The sequence below is a fragment of the Bombus pyrosoma genome, linkage group LG4, assembly GCF_014825855.1.
Source record: "Bombus pyrosoma isolate SC7728 linkage group LG4, ASM1482585v1, whole genome shotgun sequence".
Taxonomy (NCBI): domain Eukaryota; kingdom Metazoa; phylum Arthropoda; class Insecta; order Hymenoptera; family Apidae; genus Bombus; species Bombus pyrosoma.
This window is the reverse complement of record NC_057773.1, coordinates 7,877,176-7,901,315: the sequence shown is the minus strand read 5'-3', so window position 1 is coordinate 7,901,315 and position 24,140 is coordinate 7,877,176. Positions and strand designations below refer to the sequence as shown.

Sequence of the window (24,140 nt, the reverse complement as noted above, 5' to 3'; positions counted from 1 at the left end):
TTTTTTTTTTTTTTTTTTTTTTTTTTTTTTTTTTTTTTAGTAATAAATCTTTTTATGTTTGTATTCGTTATTTGTAAAGTACAAATAAAATGGAAGAATATTCAAAAGTGGTGTTTCAGAAATAATTGTAAAAGATTCGTTACACTAGTTCTGTTTCACTATTTAATTAACTTTTTGAAATACTTTTGTAATTTAAGATTAAGATATCGTACTAATTAACAACTCCGGTATAGCATAATTTAATATTCTCATATTAATATGAATTTTTTAATAAAATTATGTTACTCATTTACATTTACATATAACCACGTTCTTATCGTTATCGAATCTGAATTGTAGATCTACACACGCGTATTCGTACTTTTTTATAATATGAAATTGTAATAGGAAGTATTTCCTTTAATCCGATTATTTCCACTCATATTTGTTTATGATGCATTACATATTACCCTAAGCACGCAACAAAGGGTAAATTCATGATTCAATTACTCTATACTCTGTACTGTATACAATGCAATAGACTGATAAACAATTCCGGTCTGTTGAAAATTACGACGTTAACATTACGACGCTCAAAAATTCTTTCTTTGGTTAGCCATCCGCAATTGTAAACTGTTCCTGAATCTCGAAAGCTGTTTTTCGATCCAATCAAATATGTTATCTTGAACCTGGAACTATTATCTGCCGAATAGAAAGTCAAAGTGACATTGTTCCTTTCGGCCTGTTTAAAGGTTTCCGCAACTATGCTGATTATTCGCAGATCAGGTAATCCCATCAGACAGGCCGTGAAAGGAGCAATTTGTTCGTCGTTCAGCGATTACTATCTCGTGTAACTTCTTTTTCTTTTCCTCGAAGCAACGCTGTGACACCGAAAACCACTAAATGCCGCTTAAGTCATTCGACGTACAAGCAGCAGCGGAGGGCCACCAGCCGTAATTGCACGACATTCCTCTCTTCAGGAACGGAGAGCACCGTCATTATACAGGTGGGGCACGGCAATTCGCCGTTGCAGCGCCTTCTGCGACCTTCTTTTTATTTATTTTCTTTTTTTTTTTTCAGCGAACTCGCGGACTCTTCGCGATTCGCCACATTCTGCCGATAAAACTTTGGGATTCTTGGCCACTCGCTTCAGGACCAAACGTGTAATTGGGATTTCGAACTCTTCCTTTTTTTTCTTTTTTAATCCTTCGTCTTCTTCGTCGTCGTCGTTGTCGTCCACCGTATTCCTCGTCCTTGTCTTCACTTTCATCTTCGTCCTCGTTCGATCACGAATTCGGAAGTTTACGACGATGAGTTTCCAGAATCTCGAGCCACCACGAAATTCGTAACAATGTCCTGCCCGTTGAGAATATAATTAATATTCACGGTTTTGTTGCTTGTCGCGAAGAAAATATGTAATCGGAGGTTGATCGAAGATGCCGCGCTGCCTTGTTAGCCGGAGCAACGGCGGAATTAATTTAAAACATGCGATGAGAAGAGGTTGCGTGCGCTTATCAATTGGCAATGTATCTGATTATGGTGCTATAAATTTTGCCTGAATATCCGATCGAAGAATGTGCCATTTCTTTTTATTTCAATTTGTACCTATATTGTTTCCTAATATAAATTTAAAAAGATTTTGAAGTTACTTCGAGGCTACTGCTATATTACGTCATTCTACCAATTTAAAGTCAACGTTTCATCATGCAATTTTTGCATACGCATTATTCGTTTTCTGAAACAACTATCACATTTTTGAACGAAATACCGTTGAACTGGAAATCGGTTTTCGATGATCAAACCTGTTGCGCAAGTTCAGCTAATTAGTGGCTGTGGAACGTTATCAAAACTTAATTTACTTCTGTCTAATTAAGCGACTCTTTCGGTATCGGTATTTGCATTATGTTCCGACTGTGAGATTAGCATTACATAATTTCTCGGTGAAAGGTTTCCGAACTTGTCTCGGAACCAACCGTTCTAACTATAGCGAATACCTTACGAGAAGAAAGAAAAGAAACTTGATCTTTCACTAATTTTATTAATTATGATATAAATGAAATTATTCGAATATAAATTGTGGCATTCGAATCTCTTCCTTACTCATCGAATCTATATCATACAATATAGAAAATTTAACCTACCTATAAGTCCAGCGAGATGTCACACGACTATTCCTACTCTAGAAAAAGTCTTACGTCACTCGTCAGTAGGAAATGTGTATCACGGCCACTTTATCAATTTACACGGTGCATCTCTGGAAATAGGATTAAACAAATCGGATTTAGTAGAAAGGCTGGGCGCTGGCAACATCGTATCACTGGAATAAAGATCATAAAGGCCGGGCTCGTAAATGCCCATCACGAACCAACCGGCCTATCGTTTCGATTCGCTCGATCAACGGCAGGAAGAGTCACTCATGTCGGAAGCAAAGTCTTTGGCACAGTGCCGGACCGGCATGCATGGCTCCTATCTCGAACTTGCTGCGAGTTTATCGACGTCGAATATTGCTGGTACAAGCGAGGACGGGTTTATACGTGAATAACAGACCACGGGTAATGCACGGGCCGTGTAATTCAAACGCAACACAAAAGTGGCCTGTGGTAACGCAATCGACGCATAATTCGTAACGAGCAAAAATACTGGCTCTCCAGACGTTCGATCGGCCCGATGCCTAACGTGTCCCCGGTCCATTTCGCTTGGGTACCGTGTATGTGCATGCGAACGCAGCCTTACGCCACGGTTTTCGCCTCTCATTGGGACAGGCGTGACCTATCGACGAACATTTACCGGACGCCAAAGGCGATACCTTTTACGTGATAAATTATTGCACGGTGTTGCTTCTCGTTCTCCTTACCGCGGTATCTCATTATGTGTCGTGCATCGGACCGAGTTTCTCCAATCACTGCCCTCCCTCACTGTTTCTTCTCATCGTCTGTGGAACCAACAGCGTTTCTTTTCATCGTACTTGTCTCTTTTTGCTCTTTTCTCCTTCGCCGGAATTCACCGAACGAGTCGTACTCGAATGTTGCATCATTACGTCTCATATGTTAGTTAGCATCTTGGATTGTAGAGATGTAACAGAATAGAACGGGTGGGAAATATCTATTTGGAATAAGAAAGAAGTAGATGAGTTAGACGTAGGTGGTTATATCGTTGCACAACGGCGTTATAAAACTGAAACTTTCCCCCTTTCTACCTTTTCTTCTTTGCCGTAAAGGTTTTTCACCCTTCGGAGTTCTGGAAGGGGTTAATTAAATGAGGGTGCGATTGCTGTTTCTTCTTTTCATAGCGGAATTGAACGTAACGTCTTGAATAGCTTGGTGCATTTATGTCGGAATACGAGTTAAGAGCTTCCTGAATTCTTCATAACGCTGTTGGAGGAGCGTTGGATAGCTAAAACGGACACTGCTGGTATCAGAGCTAAGTAACTTCCGATAAAATGTATTAAAAAGATATGTGGTGCATTACGAAATATGATTTAGTAATGAAGTTCAGGAAATTCAAAGGAAGTTCATCTTTCATTTTTACATAAATTTTAATCATTGAACCATTGAGAGAGAATGATAAAAAAATTTATTTAATTCTTAAGAAAGTTATAATCATCATATCAGAAATAATTAAGTTTTGTAGACTAAAATATAACCAACACTTGTAGGATATATATTTTAATATAAAATATCGTAGTTTGAATTCATAATAATTAACACTGCAAATAAATTAATTTCTAAACGGATACAAAGTATGCTTAGACTGTGCTATATTTTTTAACGAAACAAAGAGACCGCAATTAATTGTGATCTTTTGCCTAATCATCACAACATTCTAGAGGATTAGTATGACAGTAGCCTCCTGCAGTTTTCAACGACCGTATTTTTCTAATTTTTCGCTCTTCCTCCATTATCTTAATTTTAATCAATCTAATACTTATTAACGTAGGCACGTTAAAAATTTCTTGAATCTCTCTCTCTCTCTCTCTCTCTTACCCTTCTCCTTCTCGCCCTTCGTCAATTGTATTCCAAGTGATAACCCCGCCAGTAGGATTAATCGTCACATTGGATCGTTTTTATTCGTAAGCCGGAGGAACGTCTTCGACGAAACGATAATAGCGTCGCGGTGCTCCCGATTGAGCGAACGAATGGCTTCCATGCATTGTCAAGGTTCATTAAGATCGGTGGAACGAAATCTACCTCCTAACGAGCATACTCTGCTCGCGCTTGCCCATGCCTCGTTATTGTTGTGTTATTTCGTTCTTTTAACGACGCGAATTCGCTTCGCGTTAATCGATCAAGGAGAACACAACGATTTGGGACGAGGCGCATCGTGTGGCCGTGCATAACATTCCCATGGTCATTGCTCGTTCGTCATTCTTCGTTTGTAACGCGGTTCGTTAAAACGTTCAGGATATCTCTCTCTCTCTCTCTCTCTCTCTCTCTCTCTCTCTTTGTTAGCATTTATCTTACGTGCAAACGATGAATGGATATTCTCTGCAGATAAAAAGCAACGCTTTGTTCTTCTAAGCTGAATGGAATGGTAAGCAGCATGGGATCATAAGAATATTGAAATTTACGGTACGGATGTTGGAACATGTTACTTTGTTGGAAATTATAGGTGTACGTGGGACGTTAGCTACGTGGTCGCGTAAATGAGACTTTAATATCGATATACAGCACCTATTCAAAAGTTTGGTATCATTACCTTATCCTGTATCTCATCGCGAATTCCTAGTGTTTAAAGCAAAATATTTCCACAAGCTACAATGTGTGTAATTCATATCTCGGCGATGATAAAATGACTTTTTCTTCAAATTATGTTAACGATTAAGTCCATAAACCCTAATTATATGCTATTAGCTGTTGCAGAGTAATTTATAATGCTACATTTTTCCATGTATTTGAGTAATTAACCTTTTAGCTGCACGGCTGAAAGCCTTTTTGATATACATATAAAGATCGAGGTAGTTCTTGCTAATATCCAAGAAATGCACGTTTACATTTACATTCACAAACATTTAGGTACTTTATATGATTATGGTGTAATACATACGAGTGCTAATCAAGGTAATTTAATATATATTATTAAGCAGCTACGTACTAATACGTACGCCTCCGGCAGGTGATTAATTTCTGAAGACTTGCGTGTATTGTTTACATTACATTCGCAGTCATATTCTGCAATTATGAAAAGTCATTTTACTGCATAGTATAAATTATCAAGTATATACATCTGCGGATGTTTACGTGTATCTGCAATCTACACGTTGAATGAAAATTTTACTTCATATATTATATATATATATATTTATTTTATATATTCAAGTACGATGAGTTCCAATCATATAAAAATCCTTAGCCTTTTAGTAGTCACGTCTGCAAAGATTCTATGAAATAGCTGTACATAGCGAAAGGAAAGCAAAGAGAAACTTTGACCTTTTTGAGAGTTCATTATAATTGTTGAATGTACTAAAAAGTGTGTGGCTACTTTCTTTATTTTGAGTCGCTTATAATGTTACAATATACGTGTGTGTTACAATATACTGTAAATAATATATAAATATATCATGTTACAGGTATGTCTACTAATGGAACGTTACAATTACCTAGTACAGAATAAGCGTGGTACGTACTTACACATACATATAATATATTTGCATATCGTAAATGTTCAGTATATTCAACGAATGTATTTTTGAAATCTAATTGTTTTTTTTTAACAAAAGATAGATTACAATACTTAGAAGCGAGTAAAGGAAGTTAATACATAAAGTTTGTTCTTGCAATACTTAGTTTTCCTTATTTAATTTTCAATTTATATGATACACTCTATAGTAATTTTATAATAATTTGAATGAATTGAAAGTGCTTGGACAATAATATCTTATTCTTCCAGTAATTTAATTTGACTGGATATAAATTTGTAGAAAACGTTTGTCTGCTAATGCATTCACTGCTACTAAAGTGCATGTATCTGTTCCTTAAATTGTACTCTCTTGTCTCGTTAGAAACGTCTTCATTTTAAATAATACCTAATCCTTGTTCCAATACACCGTCCTTGGTAACTTATCCGAGATATCTTGACGATACGTAAAAAAGAAATCTGAAATGCAACGGTTATATGAATATGTTAAACGCAGAATATAGGCAATTACGAATGCATCCGCTCTGAGATATTTAATCGATCAATTCACGATGCTGCAATGTATATACCTAACATCTAATCATATCTCACAAAGTACAGACAAAATGTTCAATCGTTTCTCACGTTCGACAAATGAGCTAACCATTGAAAGGTTAATTTTGTCATTGAATGGGTTTCATAATAGCACATTTTTTCTAAAGTTATCCCGATTAACAATACAAATGTCGAGATGTAATCTTTCATTTATATAACAAAACAAACAGCGCGCGAGCGCTGAAATCTTGATTACGGAACTGATTAATCAAACGTTTGATCATTCGGGCTGCACGTCATCCAATTAGTCCGGATAATCGAGATGCCACATTGTATCTATGATGTTCCGTATGCACTCACGTTAATTATTGTACTGGTGTATTATATAAGATACGTTCGCCCAGAATGAAGCATACGTGGCTGGAAACGTGCATCGCAAAGTAAACTTTACGCGGTTAGCAAACAGCTTGTATGTCATACCACCGTATTCGCGATTGTTACGTTGTTTCTACGTGTTACAAAAGCGTACGGATGATAATTAATATTATAAAGCTTACAAATTTTCTACATTCTTTATCACCGTTAATATAGGCTTTACCTGAATTAAAAAAGCTATTCTCCCGATTTAATAATATTTTTGTAGTTAGTAAATATAGATCTAGACATGTGAATTTCATTATAGAAGTGACAAAAATATCGTTTCATTTAAAAACGAAGAATAATTCCTGTTTGCATTCGACATAAATGAATTAAATATTAAACACAAGAATATAAATTTGATATTACAGCAAAGAATTTAACGTATACAATTTAAATTATTCAAAAAATTCATCGAGGGTATATCATATCTTACCACGCGTATACATATATATTATATATCATATTACATTCCCCCCGTCCCCTCCCAGTCACCGGGGTTAAAGGAACGTTCCATGGCAATTTCCTCGACAGGTGAATTGTCGAATGTCACGGATTTCTTTCCCGCCGAACGACCGCATAGATTACGTCGTTAAACAGTATTGAAGCCGAGGACGGCGTCGGCCGCGGTGAATGGATACTTTAAATGCGAATTTGCTGGTGCATTAACTTCGGGAAAAGTGCGCCGCTAATGTGGCATTAACGCTTGTGGCGCATGCACAGAGTGCAAAGCCCAGGAGCCGTGAATCATGGTCGGTGTCCGGTGTGCCATGCCATGCCGTCGCCACGTCTACGTGGCACTGGGGCTACGTGCGAAACGTGCACACCATCGGGTATCGTTCTCCCATTCAAGAAAGTTATTATACCTTTTGCCGCATGCACGAGCTTTCCCTGCGAGATATCGCAAATAATACGCTTATTGGCGAGTCGTCGACGATAGCGCGAGTATAATGAAAGGGAAGACGATTTGCGATTAATTCGTAAATTCCTGCTTTCCCTCTGTGGATCGATGTTTGTGTAGAGAGCGCAAGAATAGAAGTGGTTTCCGTCCGCTTTAGCTTTCGTCTGGCTTCTGTCTGGAAGCAATAATGGATTTCTATAGAAATGGTTTCAGGTATCTTAGATTGTCGTGGTCAAGGTTCTTTAACCTTGAAGCCTCGAAGGGAATGTCGGTAAAAAAAGTACATTATAGTAGCGCGCGTGTGTGTTAGAGGCAGGTATGTAAATACTTATTAAAAATCCATTAAGCTGCGCCAAGTTTCTACACCTTACGAATTATTTAAGTAGATAGGAGTGAATTAAAGACAAGCGAAGGAACGTATTAAGTGGAAAATTAAAGATATTGCTCTGATACTCATGACTATTGACAGTCACGGTTAACGTTTTTTATGTGTTTGTATAATGTTATGTGATAATTACTGAACGATATTATAATTTCAGCTCAATTTGTGGCTATATGTATATACGGTTATTAAAAATCCATTAAGTTGTTCGAAATTGTGTATTTTACGGTACAATTACTATTGAATTTATGGGTACAGATAAAGTAAAGATAGGGGGAAAAAAAGTTGTTTTAAGTGAAAGGTTAAAGCGATTACTCTAAAAGATATTGATTTACTTAAGTAATGTCTGTTCGAAGTGTCCATATGATTTTATTAACGAGAACTGATTTATTCATAATGTATTATAAAACTAGGTGTTTTATTTTATACGCTATAATTAATACACGATATTCTGCGTGATGGCCTCTTTAAATAACACATTGCGTGGAATGCTGGAAGCTGGTATAATTGCGATATTTTATATTCAAATAAGATAAAGTTTTGTACCTTTCGCGGTATAATTGGGCGTAATTAATTTTTCCTTATTCATCGTTCCATTTTTGCTGGGTGTAATTTGTTTACGATACTTGCGAATACAACGGAGAGAAATTTTGTAAGTGGATATATGAATATTTGCATTATGTTATTTCACGAAATGTGTGTACCTTCAAATTATTTATAGTGGAACAATATTTTCAGTGTAGTAATTCTTGTTAGGGGTATGTTAAATCGTTTTGCAATTGTTTTATTTATTTATTTACTCGCTCTTATATTTAATTTGTATAATTATTCGGTGAATTATGCGGTTAGTGAGCTATCACGCAAAACAAATGTATAAAATTGTTTTAAAATGAACGCATACATAGCTTTCGTTGCTTTTCTTCATGCACCTGTTAACTTTTCATTAAAATATAGATATTGCAATGAGCAATAATACGATATTCATAAAAGTCCATTTACATAAAATAATTTTTCCTGTAGAAAATTTAACAAACCCAAACTTATTTTTCGAAGTATATATCGCTCTCGTTCTCATAAGCAATTGGATCGATGCCATCAAACGAAGAATTTAAGTGCATCGTTACCATTCGTATCACACGTACATTGAATTAATGGATAAGTGTGCCAAAAAGCTGGTAAATTTCACTATAATCAAAACTAAATCATCTAACGGCGCCAAAATCGCGTATTCCATCATTCTCAATTCTACATTGCAGTACTCACCTATAAATCCTCCGAATTAAAATAAAAATCAACATGTTTACTATTAACGTGGAAATGGTTCAGAAATCAGACGCACCTGCAACTAAACCGAAAAGTAAGTACGACGTTCGCTTATTTCACCATATTGCACTTGGTTCTATCGATTAGTAAATTATTTTGCAAGAGCATCTAGGAAAGAAATGCTGTCAAAAGTAATTGAGCTTCAAACTGAAAGCAACAAAGACCGGTAAAAGGAGCAATAAAAGGATCGTTAGGCCGGAGAGGGTTCGATTTCCAATGCGATCAAATCGTCGTGTCACTTTTACACTGCACGTATGTATTGCATCACGGTTGCTGTTTTCTAAACGGACATATTTCGGCGCCTTAGTGAAATCCTAGTGACCATTAAAGATATTCCGATCGCGATAGTTGTCTGTCAACGGGACGCGTGTACCATAAATCGAACCGCAGACGCGACACAGAGGCATTGGGGGAAAAATATATTGTTATTAGGGGACGATGCTAACTGTATGATAACGTTGGGCCTGACCAATGTTGTCACGTAACAGTTTTAATTACGGTTGTCGGGACTAATGTGCTTAGCCAAGCGACGCGAGCTGTTGTCGCTTACCGCGGCGCACGCGACACGAACCAGCGCCAGCTGTCTTCCGCTTTTGCCACCTAACCACCCTCTTTTCTTTCCGGCGTGTTCACGCGCGCTATTTCGTCGACAGCTTCGTGTAAAGTAGCTTTTTTTTTTTAACGACCATAAAGGCTATTAAGTGTAATAACGCTAGATGCACGGCCGAGATTAATCGACGCAACGCGAATGTTTGGAAGGTACGAGGGATTTGTCGAATGCTGTCGGGCTATTGCGAGCTTTGTCACTATAGTTGAGGAATAAGATATCGAGAGCGAATTACAGTACCGTGCAGAAGTTTTACACCGTATACAATTCTTCGGAAAAGTTTCTGCACGCACTGTGGAAGCATTATTTTGATTAAAATAAATCTTATCTTCGTGTAATATTATGTTTTTTTTTTTTTGTTTATAAAATATAATAAAACTTTTGAACAGTACTATATATCATCATAGTCCAATGTTTTCGATTTATAGTTCAGGTAGCAAGAGAAAGCATGTTTCTTCTCTTCTTTATTTATTTCTTCAGCGTGTTTATCGATAGATACATACACCTTGTATGCATCAGATTTATACATACAAACGAAGAAATATAAGAGCATATAAATAGCGAAGAATGTAATGGGTACACTGCAGACGTTATGTAAACGCATATTTTTACAGACACTGATAAAGAAAATAAACGCGAATAAAATTATGTCTTATCTTTGAAATATTTTATATACTTTGCATTTGTGCTCATGCATTTTCTCGCATCCATATCTAGCATAAATGCATAAACATCTGCAGTCTAATAACGTATAATAAACAAGTAAACATAGATGGGAAGTAGCAAAATAGTATAAAATACAAAATACATATGTATCTAACGTAAAATCATCAAACATATAAAGAAGAAGCAAATTTTGCGAATAGATCCACATAGTTACCAGTACACATTATAATATTATTTTAATTCATTGTAACGTGTTCTTATCAACGTATAACCAATGTTATTCAAATATCTTTGATCGTTAAATCTGCGGATTGATAGTCTCGAACGATCAACGAAATAAAGAGAAGAAACGAAAAATGAAGCACGCTTATACAGCTCTGTGTATCAGCGATTCACAGTTCGAGCGTTCAATGGACAAGACAACGCGTCCTGTCATTATATCGTTTGTTCGCGTTTCAGTGGCCAGCAATTTACCGTCTCCGGCATTTTGTGCTTCGCAAACGAGCAGAGGGGAACTAGTTTTTCGTTTGGTCGGGTAACGTCGCGATTGGCCGGTCACTTGCGCGGAAACAATTCATAACGGTTGCTGATCGACGCCAGGCGTCGGCGACGATAAGCGGTGCCGACGGCACTGATACAGCCACTGGCCGATAGGACCGATAACAACCATCAGGCCACGTGCGTTCGGTGCAGCCGGCAATGCGTCACGATAACTCACCCCTGTTCTTTCGCATTGTGTGCCCGACACACATAACGGCGTTGTCGCGTGAACTTTATTTCGATCGTGATAGCGTTACTTTTTCTCCCTTTTCTTTCTTTTTTTCCTCCCTCCCCCTTTCTTTTCGAAGAAAAGCTTAGCTAACAACATTCTTGCGCCGAGACACGACCCCTTCTGCGTTTCGGCCGACAATTTCCAAGTAGTCGTTAGAAAGTGGAAGGTGTAACCTTTGATAAAAAAAAAAGTGCCTACTGCTTCTGGCGAAGGTCTCCTTTACGCTACGAGTCAAAGTTCGTTCAATGTCGGTGGATGAAGAGATTAGCGACCTTCGCGAATCGGGTAGGTTGGAAAGTAGTTTTATGATTTATGGAGATCGTTGTATTAAAATATTGAATTTCTACCGCATGTTTCTCTGCATCGAACGTTGGTCTTTTAACTAGATAGGTAGAAGGGAAGATAGAATTTTGGAATGTAGCGTGAAATTCTGTTGGAGTAGATTTCTTCTGCAATACAATTAAATATTGAACTTGTCTTGTGCCTTGTCTCTTATGTATCAAACGTTGATCTTTTGAAGACAGAAAGGAATTTTCAAACATAATCGCATATGGTATGTAATTTGCCATAATTATATATTACGATTATAACGTACATTTATAAATAGAAAGACGAAACAAGTTCCAGGATCACAAGAAACCAATTTCTAAATGCGAAGATCTGTATAAGTCGTATCTAAACGAACTAAGAATAATTTACACGGTATAAATTTCCTAAATGTCTTGTCACATTGCTGATCAATCTCGCAGCTCATTCATCGTATATCATGGAACTCGTATTGTTTGAATCTTCAGTCACCCATCATTGTGATAGTTTTATGACAGCATGAGAATGAACGCAAGGGAAAAGCAATAGAAAAATTCGCAGCGAAATTAAACAATTCGCTTTAATTGGAGTCTAAAGGACGTTAACGTGTTTGTTTGCGCTGCGGGAAGCTTCGTTTAGAACGAATTGAACCGGCTAGCCAGCGAGGATAATTTGTTCGCTGGTCGTTCGTCATTGACGCCTGTCCAGCCGGTTTTATCTTTTCAACGTATTAATTCGCGTCGACGTGTTGGTCCACGATTCACACTTCATCGACTATATACTACTAGGCTGGGTTTCGTTGGATTTTTGAAAACACAAATAGATCCGCTCGCAAGCGCGTACTTGCAATGTGACACGCCGAATTTTGATCGCTATAAAACGTTTATTGAAGACAAGCTTGGGTACTGTTTGAATAAAATATTAAAAAAAAAAGATCGTTTAATTAAACGATATATCGTCTTTATTTAAAATAATTCTATGAGCAATCCCAGGCTATATCGTTTTGCAATTAAATGTACGTAAAATACCTGTAACATTTAAGATTGAAATTAATATTGACGCTAATTATTTGTTATTTCATTCGGCATTCAATTAAAATAGGAAATTCTATAAAAATGATTTTACTTTGGCCGATAATATAATACCGCGTCTCCTTATAATTAAACTATAATTGCACGCAAGAATAATATATGTGTTGAATATAAGTTTTATATTCGTCTGGATTAGTGATAACAAATGATGCAAAGCATGACGTTTAAGAGTCAACTCTTCGAAGAGAACATTAAAATTATCAGCCGTGAATGTGTTAAACTTTCAGTGTATTATTTGTGTATCTTTGAGTAGTAAGTAACCGCAACGATGTAAGTGGAGGAGGTAACATAATCTTAAGATATTCATTATTTTCGTATTCTGTATTTTATGCGATGAAAGTCATTAATATTGTTCAATGTTTAAAGTACGATACGTGTAAGTTTTCAAATTTATCACCGATGATATGATTACAAAAATATTTACATTTATGGTTTCAGTGAAATTATAAACAAAAAAGTTCTCTACCAGTGAAATTACGTTAATCTAAAGACACGATCGCGTAAATTTGAACATAATCAAGGTTGTTGTATGATTGATAACGAAACCATTTATTTCGAAATGAATACACTGCAAAGAGAAAACAATGATAATTTTAGACATTATTTCTGTGCCGAAACATCGAGACAAGAGAGATTTTTAATAATTAATTAAAATGAATTATTTCGTACGTAAAACTTCCTTTATTTTCCAAATTATATAATCTCAATAAAATACGATGAAAAATACTAAAAATTTGTATACGTAGTTTGTGCGAAAACGTCATTGCATTATATGCTATTTATTGTTGTATTGTCTGTATAAATCCATTATAATGGCGCTTTGTTTCGTTGTAGCGTGATTGAAACGATTCAAATGGTTAGTTGAATTTTCTGATATTTATTCTATTGTATACGCGTCAAATGTCATTTGAAACAGAATACAGAAATACATCGATGACTATATAAATCTATTGTTGATATTTTCCGTTTATTAATGTTATCATTAGGAACTAAATCGGTAATATTGTCAGGATTACGATTAACGCAGATTATTAAAAAAATTAAACGAAATCGAAAAATAAAACCATCTTCCACGCTTACTATTTACGTATCTATCAGTGTCCAAATTTTGTCATTATATTTACTGCGAATATACTTGCTAAATGTGCACAATTTAATTCGTAAAATTTAATTCGGTGATGTTTTCTTCGTTCGATACGGCGTTTCTATATCCTAACGTGAAATTGCATTCTACAATTAACAGAGGAAACAATTATCATAATGTATCTTGTTGCGATGTATATATGTAAGAGAAACTCAATTAATTTCGCGATAATTATCGAATTCGGTGTGCTTTGACATTTCTATGTCGGAGGAATTTGCATAAACCTACCTGTAAAGTATCCACCCAATTTCACTGATCCGTTTTACGTAAACGTAAAGTGCTGAACAATTAATTCTATCGCGAAATCGAGCGTCTTTCGTGAAATATAGATATTTAATATTGTAATATTTCGGCCGAGCGTCCCTTGCAAATTTATTCACGCGTTTGCCCTTTTCTCCCCTCTTTTTCTTTCTGTTATATCGAGGATACTCGTGGGTCACGGCAGTTTTTCACGTCGTATCATCGACACGGTCAATCGTATCGAAAGAAAGTTTAAAAGGGGGCAATTTCCCTTCCGGTGTATCAATTGTTTAGGGAGAAGGAGTGAAGTTTCTATCTTTACAGAGCCCTTGGGATGGTCTCCACATACTGAAAGTTTCACCTAAAGAAATCGGAGAGTGCTCGTGAAAAAGAATTTCTCGTCCCTGTCCACATGGGGCAGATTCTTTGTGTGCATAAAACACATACGTACAATATAGATTTGCCGGTTATCTTCCTGTTTTGTTGGGTCTGCGAATATAGATATTAGTTTTCCTCGGTGAGATTGTATTTTCATCAGTTTCGTATGATATTTCTTTCCTTTTTCTCTGTTTCTACTTCAGTGGCGAAATGTAATTCTATTGTGCAATTAATTAACCAGAATATTGTTCGAAACAGTTAATATCGAAAACAGATTTTGTTCCCATCTTTGATAAAGCTTTGATCTAGAAATTGGCAGAGTTAATTAATACAGAATACCTACGACAGTGTATGCAGTTTGCATGTAAACTTCGTGCGTTGTGTTTATTGAGACATGGTAATATTTGCTTACTAAATGCCTAAAAGGGCTTATTGGTTGTTGTATAAATGGTGCTTTTTATTTGTTAAATTGCTTGTCTTTATTGCTACAGAAGGCTCAATAGCTGAATAACTTTCTCATTTTTCAATCGACGAAATCTCAATGTATCGATATTCTAGGTGGAATACTGTTCAGATTATTGTTATAATGTCCGCAACGTTTATAACATATCTTCAGTGCTTGAATATTTGTTTAATATTACCGCGAGAAATAATAGTACACGTAGCTACAAAGTGGTCGTTGATTGTTACAATTTACAACTAGATTACGTGAAACAGTGAATCCGTTCATATCATAGGGATGAGACAGTCGCACATGTGCAACAACTTAAGTCAACTGAAACTATAACTTGAGGCACGTATCGAGAGTAGAGACAGGTATAGCAGGAAGGCTAAGGAAAGTTCAGTCTGACGACAGAAACGGCAACAGCAGCAGCAGCAGCAAGCCTTGATACAATGAGATTTATCGACGAGATCCGCTGGACCATTATCACAGCTGGGACGAGCTTCCCGTCCTTTATTTCGGACGAGGCGGTGACGGAACAGGAGAAGCGTGACGCAAGGTTTAATCTCACGGGAGAAGACATTCCACTCGACAAGTGTCCCCGAACGATTCATCTTGAAAGAAACAGTTGGCCTTTTTTTGCGCCACGTGACAGACCCTCTTCCAAGGGTTCTCCATTTGGTAGCGTGGTATTTTCTTGTTCTTCCCCCGTTTTTGCTTCGAACGCCGCCGATATCGTGTCTATTTCTGCCCAAGACGTAGCTTCTTTTGGGGCTCTTGTAATTTAACGGAATCTACTCGTCGTGGGACACGTCTCGTATCTGGTGTCGCGCAGATAAGATTATCGGGACGCGTTCGCGTGAAATTTGTCGGCGTTACGCGAAATAGCATGGTTAAAGCGTTATCACGCGATACGTTCTACTGGTCTCTCGTTCGATGAGAGTTTCGAACCGCGCGCTCTCTGCGTGTCGCGTCGTTTACACTTGTTTGCGTTTTACGAGCGTGAAGCGGACGAAGGGTAGGAAAACATGTCATTGTTGAAAATCAGATAATACAGCTGCAAGTTTCTATTATAAATGTGTCCCTATTATCTGAATACGCCATTGTGTCATAGTCTTGTTCGAAATATTGTACAGCATTCTGCCTGGAAATAGAAAATATCTACGAGGAGCTGCGTTTATTGTGCTGCTGCACGCGACTTAGCGTGGATCTATTGTAATTTAATTCGGTAAAAATGGAAATTCGTAACAAGTATGTCGATGTTATGTGCAAATCATAGGCAATGCTTATGTTGCGATTTAGATAATCAAATAGCATAGAAATAATGGAATTGGTATTACGACATCTCAATGAGGTTAACATTTTTTTTTGGGGGGAAGGAACCTGGATTTGTTCGAAGCAGTGAAAGATTATTTTCGACCAGTATCAAACTTTTAACAGATTAAATTATAGGGTTCTAAAACTGTATCTAAAGAACAGGTTGAATTTTAGATCAAACTGGCTTGTAGGAATTGTTACTTAAAAAGAAAACTGAACGAAGGTAGTCCGATAATGATAATTTCTATTTAATTTTTAGAATTAATAAAATACAACGTAAGTGATGTGTGTAAGCTAATTCTACGTATGTCTGTATGTTGGGTTTTGTGAAATGCTTAAATAATTCGATAATTACGAGCGTTAGATTAATTACCAATATTATAATTAATAATTATCGGTACTCGTAACCATATATGTAATGAGCCGTATTGAATTGCGATTCATGATTTCCAGCTTACTGATCCTACAGCTGGTATGAAAATTAATTTGCTAACTACCATAGATAATAATCATTTCAGATATTAGATATATATATGTAGACAGTAGCAATTATTATTAACCTGAATTCTTTATTTAATTACGAGGATCGCTGGCGATCTAAGTTTCTTTATTTAATTGATTCTATTCAATTGTAATTAATTGTATTAGTTTCTCTGAAAATAATATGAAAGTTACTTTTTATAATCAGGCTTTTATCTATTTACGAAAAGAGAAAGTCATATCGCGGGAAACAAATCTGTGTCGATTATTGTTATAAATAGATTATAAGGTAACGATGCAACGATCGAGTATAGCAATGCATATCATAAATAACGTAATGCGTATGGCAAATAATAAGATGTAATACAGATATAATATTTTTTTAATTATTTACTAATCTCAATTCTGTTTCCTTGTCAATTTCTAATATGTTCAGATGCTATGAATTACTTATTTGTTTATACGTATTTGTTGTTATATGTATATCGTTTTTTCCTAACTTTTTGGATACCATAAATGCTTGGAAGTAGTATACGTTCAACGTTATACAGTTTTGGGATTTTTATGATTATTTATCGTTTTTTAGCTTTGGAAGTATCGTTTGTACATCATCGTATCATCAATGTGTCATTTGTTATCTCTGTACACCTTTTGTATCGAAGAATTGGAATTCAAACAACGAAGATTCTATCCAAATCGTAAAGTTAAATCTACAAAAATCGTAACTTCCGAATCGCAAGGTTAAATTTATGACAATGATAACTTTCGCAGATCGTAAATTTAAGTGTATAAAAATTTCTTCGTATTCTATTAATTTAGAATTTCTATCCTGGATATAGCAGTACAATTCCACGTAAACCGTGGCCATTCGCAGAAATCGTTTTAAGCGTTCGTTGACGGGAAATCCAGAACTGGATAAAGGCAGCGTTGTTCGTGAAATCGTCGATGAATAAAACCGCGGGAATTCTAGCTGGCGAACAATAACGAGCTTTGCCGCAGTGTTTGCACACGTGTCCCGAAATTCCACGAGGATCCGTGGCTCTTGCGAGCCTTCGTAGCCCATCCAGGGATTTATTTTCGTTCCAGCATCGAACGGTCGGTCTCGTTGTCACTGTTACGACTGACAGTACCACTGGCGCCGAGGAGTCACTCTCATTCGTGTCGACACGACGAGATTGAGACTCGCCTAAAAATAACCGTGAACAAATTATGAGCCGGCCGACTAACAGCCACGTTCTTTTCGGTCTGTCCTCCGATTCACTGTTGGTTGATCCCCGTGCGAGCCAATTCGACGTGAAATTTCGATAAATCAGCCGAGACGCCGTAACGGCGGGGTTGCGTTTTGGCCCGACCTGACACATGTGGACGAAAACGAATTGTAGATCGTTCTTCTGCCTCGTGTTCGCTTTCCATTAATTTCGATCTACGTCGAGCTTTTTTCAGCTTTTTGTTCGTCGTTACTTAGTCATTTGTATGTGTTTTAGTTGAGTTTTCTTTTTTAAATTCATCGCATATGTCTTGTTAGGATTGAAATGTTCTGCAAATGTAACGAATGTGATGTTTAATTGCAAAGAAGAATGTTATGTAGTTAATTAAAGAACGTTCGAATTTTTTCATTTTTTAATTGATTCTTTGATACTTTAACAAGCTTCTAATAAAACTTCAAATGATCTACCTTTGTATAACGTTCGCTTCTTGGTTAAAAAGTTTACCTAGAATGGAACATAATGACAAACATTTACTGGATAAACATCTTAAATTTTTTTTAAATTGCATAACGAACAAAATACAATGAATCATATATATTAAGCGGATTTTAATCCTGTAAGTCCGGTTTAATGTAATTAATCGTAGGAAACCTGTTCGATAAATAATGTTGGCGATTTAATCGTCGCAGTCACAGCTGGCATATATTTGCGCAAATTTTATTAATGTATGCATGGTTCAACGTGTGGAAGGTTATTAATATGATCTATATTAACGTTCCACCATGACTGAATATAAACTTTAACACGAGTTAAAAGCGAAATCACTTCGATATGTTATACATTGAAATATAAATTAATCGCTGACAGATAGCGTTACAATTCTTTTCTTAATTGTATATTTTGAAATACAATTTATTATAGGTAAATTGAATTATGTCGCTGTGCTCTGTGAGAAGAAAGTTATTTCGAAACTGCAACAAGTGGCACAATGGATTCCGCTACCTGGCATATGCGATGTCACAGGAAACATCTTCTCTTTCTTGTTGCAAAAGTGAAATCGTCCTTACGATGGGATACATCTATATATTCCGGGATGAGTGTTATGATACATAAAAATTAAAAGTTATTTATCTGAAAAAGATTATTGATAAATTACGCTATTATTCCTGAATTGTCTATTGGTAACATGCAAAAAATGGAAAATAGTAAAATAGTTGCTGTATTATTATGATTTATACTGTATTATTTATATTATACTACGATATCTAGTTTTATATCAATAACGGTATTATTAATCAAAAATGCTAATATAAATTATGTTTCATACCGTTAGGCTACTTTTATATTCAAAAGTAGGTCCTCAAATTTATTCTCATTTCATCAAAGAATATTTGAAATACAGCATCAAGTTCTCCGACCTTTTGTCAGATAATTAGTCATCCGTTAATTCTGAGTCAACACGGTGTTCATATTTCTCTCTGACAGTTATTTTCCATAGATATTATTTGTCACTGAGCTCACTTTCTATCTCGTAGTTCGGACACGTCTACGAATTTGATTGATTTGTTTACATCTTTTAATATCTAGGCAGAAAGTCATCTGTGCTAGGTAAAAATAGAACTAGCATATGCTTAAGTTTTAAGTAGAATCTGCATAAATAATCTATATATTCTCTCTCTGTCTCTTCTTATATATTCTTGCACGATAATAAATATTATGTTCTTACATAAAGAGAAGGAATTTGAAATCGCTCACTTTCACAACTTTGGTATCTCCAACGTTAAAATGTTTCATATTAACAAACCGACAAATGTCCACAAGCGAGAAAAGAAATTATCGATAATATGAAAAGTGTCAGTTATGTAAACGTCAAGTGACAAACGCTGAACTTAATTAATTAGGTTCGTCGAATAAAAGTAAAACTGACAAATTACAATGCGTAATAGAAAGCAACGTGATATCGATTGTTAACGACAGATAAAAAAAAAAACAATCGACGAATGTTCGGAAATAGCCCAACACATTTTTTTAACCCACGTTCGACATTCCATAGCCGTGAAAGCTGTCTCCGCTTGTATATTCATCACGTCTGAAACCGCGACCGATTCCCGGCACTGGTCGTTTTGTCACGCTTCAGCGTGACAGATCCGCCTCGATCCTCTTTCGAGGACACCGAACGGGAGACAAATAAAGCGCTTACGTCGATCTCAAACGGCGGTTGTTTCTCGAAAATGAATTGTTCCCGGAAAGAACGTTTGAACGGGGCCAACGTTCGACTGGTGCGGAACTGTGTAGATATTTCTCAGAAATGTATTTAATATTATAATTCTGAAAACCTTATTCTACTTAGAATTCTGTTAATGGCTAATTCTGTCAATTGCATACGATTTCTTGTGCACGTGTTTTTAATAAACATTATTGCTGATCAGTATCCTAAAATTAAGAATAAAGCAACAAAGAGGAAAGCGCGACTGAATAAAAATAACTACATTCGAACGTCTAGTGTCAACACACTGCATTTAATGGTAGCGATGGATCGTGCATGCATGTCTGTTAATAAACTCGCTCACGTCGGACCTGTGAAATTCAATCACAACGCGATAGCGACTGATTTTAATGCGTAATGAGCGCATGCTAATGCCGGGCTTGTATTAACCGAGAAGTCGGGCAGATAGCGTTCGGCCGAATCGCGTGCTAATTATGCGAAACAATTTTTTAACTGAATCGGAAACGATCGGGATTGTTCATTTACGCTTATCGACAATGCAAATCACGACGCTTTATCGACTGACCGGTGTCGGCGCGTGGATTTACATTTTAATCGCGATATAGTACGTGAGCTCTTTGAAATGACGAAATGAACGGCGTATAAGTACATCGAAAGGAATCAATCGATTTGTGCGAATTCTAATGAGATGTAAATTTCTACGATCCTCTCTTTTCCCCTGCAATTTGTCGTCAAATTTGTCTCGTCTTATTTAAACATTTTTTCTTTCAATGTCATACGAATAAAAAGTTCAGAAATTCTCTAAAACTGATTTTTGTTCATATACATTCCAACGTCCAATTGATTGTTGATATTTCTTTGTTACATTTCTAGTAATTCACTCTGTTTTCTTTTTAAAGAAATAAGAGTATTGTCGAAATTTTACTGTCACGCTTCGCGTTATCTTTTCGAAACAATTTTCGCTTATCGTTTGCTTTATACTCGGTGGAAACATTTTTGATCACCTGAATAGAATGTTCAACGAAAGCTCAACGGCTTAATACAGGCGACACAGTATCGCAGCTGGCTTGAACATGTCAAACTGATTTTCAAGATCTTGAAAACCCCTACGATGAACCTCTTCGATACAAATGGCTCTGATTACACGGATCTTACTCACCATTAAAAGAAATCGAATTACTCTTCCCTGCGTTCGTCCATCCGACGTTCGGCAGTCGGTGACGCTTCGGAGCGCGCGATAGAGAGCATTTATCGTATCGCCTATAAAGAGGTCGCATTGAAAGGATCGTCTGGTCGGAAAAAGGGATGAACGTAAGAGAATCGAAAAACAAGAACAAGCAACGACGACGAGCACACGAGAGCGAACAAGGAGAAACAGAAAAAGGTCGTGCGAGCACGGAACAAAGCCGCTGCTATTTTTGTACGTGAAAGGCTGCCTTGGTGTCGCACCGATGGCATAGGATGGAAGAGTGCGAGAGAGAAACGAGAGTGAATGGCCAGGCCGTGATTAGTGATGTGAGCTGTGATACCAACGAGAAGAAGAGAAAGGCATACGAAGAACATGGGTAGCGAACGATGATGACAATGTCTCTTACCTGATTTGGATTGCCGGTTGACGAGCCCGAGAAGCAAGATGCTTAATTCGTGGACGACGGATGATGGCGGACTAAAGGGTGATACGGGGATCTACATTGAGGCTGAGAAGAGGGGAAAGAACAATCCAGCTTTGTCCTGTCAACTGTCTGCGGCTAATGAGCCTTTCCTATAGTCTTCCTGCAGTCGCTCTCAGCTCGGCTGTTCGAGTCCGCGTCACGGCTCGATACCCGCCAATAAACCATTTAATTTTGCACTATCTTCACCGACTGTATGCGTCGAATTATTTGATCGGGACTTTAGCCGCATATACCAACGATCAGACGTCTCGACCCAGCGACCAACAGCCTCGAACCGCAGTTAACGCCAGAATTGGTGTAATTGATCGCGTTATACCGCTTCATTGACGACCGGCTACATATCAACCGATAACGCTGGTGACGACGAGAAGGAGGCTGAAGAGACGAGCGTTTGAATTTTGGAATAGATCGTTGAAATTGAATTTGCATAGACTCTAAATTTGCATAGACTCTAAATTTGCATAGACTCTTATCTGACGATCGATAGAAGAAAAACATATTAAGTATGTACATGTTTATTGATCTTTTGATTTAAAAAGTAGATATCATCACTTTAGTCGGAAAATTAAATAATTTAGAAACGCGGGTCTAATTGGCGATATATCGTGTTTGAGAACTACCCCTCTGCAGGAAAGAAAGGAGAACGTGGCTTATCGCGTTCGTCTCCCGTAATCTTTATTTATATACCTTTGAAACTTCGAGTATACTAATCGACATATTTCTAGCATATTAGTATCGACAAACTTCTTTTGCTTGCGAAAATAACTAGCTCTCTACCAGTTACGTAGGAGCCTGAACAACGCCCACGCTTTAAGAGCCTTTACAACACCAGCCAATGATTTAACATAGGTGTAATAACGTGGTGAACATGTTTATCCATTAAGCCGTGCGAAGAAATAATTAAACAGGCAGGTAGACACGACAGAAACTGTGAGAGGGACAGAGAAACGGAGAAAGGGAGGAAAGGTGGTGGTCGAAAATAAATGAGCGCGGGTTGTCGGCTCAGGAGAAGATCGGCACCGACGATAACGCCGGAATAAAACCATAATATTCGGGAAGAAAAAAATGTAAAGCAGCGTCATTTAAATGCGTGTAACGAAAAGAACTGTGCACCGAGCGACGAGGGGGTGGTTGACAGGGGCTTGCACAGGGATTCGCGAGGAGATCAGGGGTCACCGGACACGACACGATCGCGTGAGATTAGGCTCTTTCATGTGTGACTCACGCTGGCAGGGAAAGTAAATGAGTGCAACTGCACCGGTACTTCTCCTTCCTTTTTTTCTCCCCTGCCTCTTTCTTCTCCTTTTCCTTCGTCTGCCTCGTATCGCGACCAAACTTCCCCCGTTATTGCACACCGACCCTTTCACTCTTTTCACGTACGGCAATCGCGGCATTAACTTATCACCGGTCACACGCACGCCGATCGAATCGGGCAACAACGCAAACTCAAGACCCTCCTTTCTCCCTCTTTCTTTTTTCTTTTCTTTCTTATTTTTTGTATTTTTTTCTTTATTTTGTACGCTTCGTTCTCTCGTTTACTCCAGCGCGACATACGAAATAAACTTTACTTACTTACTTTACTACTTCCTCACGTGGGAACCGCGTACTCTTTGCTTACCGTATAATTTTACGAAGACTGAGAAAACTGGAGGATTTATAGCGCGTTAATGGAGAATTATTTTTCCTTAAATATGAAAATTTCGTTTTCTATCTCGGATTTATAGTTGCAAGGTAAAAGGTATTTAAACATTGCTTGTACCCCCCTTTTATGAGTATATTGTGTGTTATATGAAACATTTTGAAATTTCATTAGCAGTGCAACGAGACCCAGTTATTATGGTTGTACTGTTTCTATTGCAGACAAAGTTTACAGAAATTACAGAAGTATTTAAACATTCGTTACATTAATAAACCTCGATAATACCATGTTTAACATTTATTCTATGCTCAAGACAGCTATTTCATGTTGTACAATAATTTTGTACTAAATTTATGGTATAATAAATATCTGCTGAATTTTACATACATCTTCAAATCGGTTTCAAATTATACCAATATAGCCGTCAGTCAAATGTTTTACACAACACATACATACATATGTATAATATGGACATAAAATTGTTTCGTGCTAAGTACTTTTGTGTGTCGGTGTAGCTACAACAGCACCACTGAAATACAAAGGTTTAATTAAACCAAATTTTCAAACTCTTAAAAAGTAGCAAATATTCTCGTCCACATTGCAAACTTTAGAATGGTTAATTACGTATAGTTATCCGTAATGCAGAGTTTATCCGGGACGTGTAAAGGATTTCTTTGTTATTTATGAGGTTGCACGGCGTCGTTGTTAGCAACCGAGGCAATTACACCGTCGTTACACTGCAATTATACAGTAACCAAAACAGCCCGTGCCCTTCTCTCA

At 37.0% G+C, this 24,140-nt stretch overlaps 1 protein-coding gene and 1 long non-coding RNA gene across 4 annotated transcripts in view; one reads left to right on the top strand and one right to left on the bottom strand.

Annotated features, from left to right (window-relative positions):
* Nucleotides 1-24,140, top strand: part of LOC122567059 (mucin-17-like) — a 381,861-nt gene that overhangs the window by 197,596 nt on the left and 160,125 nt on the right. The gene's annotated exons all lie outside the window — the stretch shown is intronic.
* On the bottom strand, nucleotides 18,622-21,887 carry LOC122567063. Its single transcript, XR_006316686.1, has 4 exons — nucleotides 21,644-21,887; nucleotides 21,208-21,308; nucleotides 19,149-19,367; nucleotides 18,622-18,952 (listed from the first exon to the last, which is right to left on the bottom strand). It is a non-coding gene; the product is annotated as an uncharacterized LOC122567063 (long non-coding RNA).